This window comes from Oxyura jamaicensis, chromosome 10 (assembly GCF_011077185.1).
Source record: "Oxyura jamaicensis isolate SHBP4307 breed ruddy duck chromosome 10, BPBGC_Ojam_1.0, whole genome shotgun sequence".
NCBI lineage: Eukaryota > Metazoa > Chordata > Aves > Anseriformes > Anatidae > Oxyura > Oxyura jamaicensis.
The window spans coordinates 9,213,362-9,217,583 of record NC_048902.1 but is presented as its reverse complement, the minus strand read 5'-3'; positions in this window follow the sequence as shown (position 1 = coordinate 9,217,583).

Genomic DNA, 4,222 nt, shown 5'->3' with positions numbered 1-4,222 from the left:
GCGTGCAGTTCTGGGCTCCACGATAAAAAGGGTGGAGGCATCCTTTTTAAAAGGACCGTCCTTCCAAGGTGGTCCTTGGAATCATCCAGAGGAGGGCAACAAAGCGGGTAGAAGGGCTGGGGTGTTGTCAGCGTTGGACAATGCCCTCACGAATCCACTTTAACTTTGGGTTAGCCTGACGTGCTCAGGCAGTTGGACTCGCTGCTCTCTGAAAGTCCCTTCCAACTGAACTATTTGGAGTTCTATTAACTGCCGAAACCACTTCTGAGGGGCATGCACAATCTTGGCAATCTGAGCAGGAGATGTGTGTCTTGCTGTTTTGCTTCCTTTCCTGCCTCGTCAGCAGCTCACTGAGCTGCTCGTCAACAGCACTGCTTGTTAAAGCGATGGGCATCGCGTTGTGACACATCTGCCAGACAAATGGCTGCCTTTTAGTGACAAGGCTGAGGTGTGCTTTGGGGTCACGGAGAGCTGAGTTAATTTGTGCCTGTTCCTGAGGCAGGACCTCTGCAAGCTGCTGGGTCAGTGAATAGTATCACGAAGCACTGGCCTGGGATGAGCCACTGGGATTTCTTCAGCAAGGGGACCTGTGCTGCAGAAGGGAAAGCACTGAAGAAGGGACAAGCCAGCTAGGTTTGTGGTGCTCTCCGAGGAGATAAGCATGAGACCGCTCTGCCGCAGGCTTCCCTTGGCAAGTCAAGGAGTAAATCTATTAGAGAAAAGCTGCCCAGGGGCACATGGTTCCTCCGCTGGCTGATTTTAAAGCCCTGAGGGTGGCACGTGGGGTCTTCTCGTCCCTTTGGTGACCCTTCCTAGGCAGTGGTTGAGGTTGCCCCGCTGGTGACCACCACGGCTGTCTGCAAGGAATGTGAGTTGGAGGGTGGTTTGTCTGTTTTGAAACCAGAATGTGGCAGCTTACTGATAAATGATCCACTTTACTGCTTTTCCATCTCGATTTATGTAAGAACTGCAAGTTCTGTAGGTCAGTGCCAAAAGAAACAGCGAGTGGAATTTCACTTTTTTCCTCTCAAATTCACTGCTTCCAAGTCCACTTGCTCCCAAAGTGAAATGCAAGGGGTAAAACGTAGCAGCTCTGGTCTTCCAAGGCTCTGGAATGGTCATTTATACTTGTGTCCCAGCCTCATGGGGCATCACCCATCCTGCAGCAGGGTCTGTGCCAACACGTGCAGATTCACAGTCCCAATCTCTTCCAGGAAGGGAGTGTGGAAACACCTGCATGCGTAAGCAGTGACCGTCCTGGTGAATGTCCTCAGCCCTTTGTGCCACGTTCAGAAAGATGCTCCTCTGTTCTTTTCTGAAGCTGTCACAGTTGATGACAGCCAGAGATGAGATACGCCTGTTAGATTGCTGGAAGAGAAGGCACTGCAGAGAGAAGATCTCGCCTGGTTTTCGCGGAGATAAGCAGGTCTACGAGCTTGGCTGCTCCCCCATCCAGCCTCAGGCATGCAGCGTTGCTCCGTGCTGCTTCGTACCTGTCTGCGGGGCAGCCCTGCCCTCGGGTGACTTATCGGTGGGTTATTTTCTCAATGCATGGCACGGTGTGAGGCTGCTGCTTTCAGGCTCCAGATCTCATCTGTATGCTGTAACGTCCTGCGCAGACTGGGTATTTGTGCGTGTGAGTCAGGCTCACCCTAGCTGATCACAATCGTGCTGCTGCACCGAGGGTGCTTGCAGGGAGGAGGAGGAGGGGATCCTGAAGAGTACTGTAGCTCCTGGGGGGAGCAATAAATCATTGGGGTGAAGGCTCGGTTTTAATGAGGCCTGTTGATTTAAAGAGAGATGTAATCAGCGTTTTGGGTGGGATGCTTGTGTATGCCTACGTGCTCCACCACGTTTTTTTTTTCCTTTGCTGCGGGCTCCTTTGCTGATGAGCTGACCCACAGAGATGGCTCGGCAGCTTTGTGTTTAACCAGGTGTGATCTCCTGCAGCCCAGGGGCTGAGGACAAGCACCCGACTGTGCTGACTGCTGGGGCTGTCTGCTGTGCCTTGGAACTGGCCTGGCCTACCCCAAGACCTTTTTCCTGGGGATTTGTCAGCCTCCCCCTGTCTCCAGGCGTGAAGCACTGCTAGTTAAGATCCAGCACAGTGATCCCACGTAACAGAAGTGTGCAGCAAGCTGCTGAGTCTCCTGCTCGGCGTGGGTGCTGCAGCATCAGTCTGAATCCAGGGTCACAGCGCGGTCGTGCTCATGGGGTGGCTCAGCCGGTGGCACAGGGTGAACATTTCCAAACTCGTGGGGGAGTTGGAAGCTGGATTTTATACACAGGAGCATTGTCTTTAGCTGTAGGTGGGGGGAAAAAACCCCGTAAGCTAACCATGCAGGGTACCAAGCTTTGTTAGAGGCAAGGCAAAGGGCAAAGCAAAGGATTTACAGCTCTAATAAGGCAGAAACTCGCCCAGTTCATCTCTGATCAGATCCCCCCTGTGTCACCACGTGGTGACTTTGTTGAGAGTGGGAGTTCAACGCCAGTCTCCCAGCCCACCAGCTGTGTCGGGCCGTGAAAGACAAAGCAGATAATGTATGCAACTTTAATAGGGTAGCCTAAATTTGGGGTAGGTACAACATGCCAGCTCTCTGCGTTTATTAAGGAGCCAGCATGGGTTGTACGGCTTTGGCTGTTGGTTTGTGAATGGTGCCCTGATGTTTCTTTTTCACTCCTGACTGTGTGAAAGAGCCTTAATGGATTACACATTTTTCAGCAAGCCTTCTCTGACCTTTACTGCAAGAAGGCAAGTGTGAAGGGGGGTTAGCACCTCTGGGGGCACCGGGGTGGGAAAAGAAATACCCGCTTCTGGGGCAGAGTGGGTGGTTGCTTCGATGCGAGCAGCAATGCAGAATGGTTCAAGGCTGGGAATCACCATGTCCAAAAGCGAGAAACCAGAGATGATCTGTGTGTTGTTATGCTGTAATTACCCAAGCAGATATTTGGTTAAAGAGAGAGCTGAAACCCCATGCTTAGGCTTGGAGGGAAATTCCTTTGGGTCCTTAAAAATTCACAAGCAGCTGGCTCATTAATTTTTTTTGCTTCCTTCAAAATGCCCCCTCGCACTGCCACTGTTCATCTCCGTCAGGTGCGGGGCGGCCCTGGGTCTAGCTTCAATACGGACTTTGAAGAGCACAGCTGCATCTCTCAGCCCTGCGAGTTCCCCACGGGGCTCTCCTATTCTGGTCACGTCCGACCTTGCTTTCCGTGTGCGTAATTCCCTGCTCTTCTCATTAACAAACCTCGCAGCGCTCCACAAAGGCTGTCAGCCCTTGCTGGCCTCCTGATGGCGAGAGGAGGTCTGGCAGAGCAAAGTGACTTCCCAAAGGCGTGCCCCAGCCCTGCGGCAGGCTGGTCCCACGACAAGGTGTGCTTGGCATCTCCTCCTTTCAGGGAACGGAAGCGGAACAGGAGTCAGGGCAGGGTCGTAGGGAAGGGAATATGTAGTCACCGCGGCTCGTAGGAGGATTTCATACACTCTCAGTCACTCCCACACTCTCACCCATACACGTGTAAGCTCCGGGATGTGAGTTGGACTGGTTTAGCAAGGAGCGCTGACACCAAGGGACACTGTCATTGTGTCTCTGGTATTTGTGTCAGGAAGAATACCAGACTGGTGATGACAAATTTTAGGGTCATCACGTGCATTGTTATGACCGATCCTTTGTTATTATCCTCTCGTAGTGCTAGCAGCAAAAAGGCTGATGCGTGAGATCCGCTGCAGCCTCGCTGCATCCTCCCGCGGGTCGAGCAGGGCGCTCTGTCGGTGAGCTGGTCCTGCTGCCATGTCCGAGCACGGCTGTCCGGGCTCTGCGGTCCCCTGAGTACGGGAGCAGCACCCTTTGTTAGCAGTGTTTGCACCCTCGGGGTCTGCTGTTGCTTCTTGTGCTTTCTCTTACACGTATTTTCATTCTTACTTCATTTATATCACCTTCAGCGTTCCTGCTGTTAATGTTCCTGCTTTGAGCCTCTTCGCTGTCTGAGTTTACTGCAGGCCGTGGGCCAGCTGCAGCTTTTCCAAGAGGGCGATCGAAGCCATCAGACTCCCACCTTTCCCTCCCAGAAGTGGGGCTGAAAGAAAGGAGGACGGAAGCCTGAAGATACCAGGGGCTGAGGATCAGCAAAGGAGCAGCAAAGAGTCCCTTAAAAAAAGAAATTGAAAGGGCTTGCTCAGTCCTATAACCCCGCCTCCGGCGCGCTCATTGGTTGTTCCCTC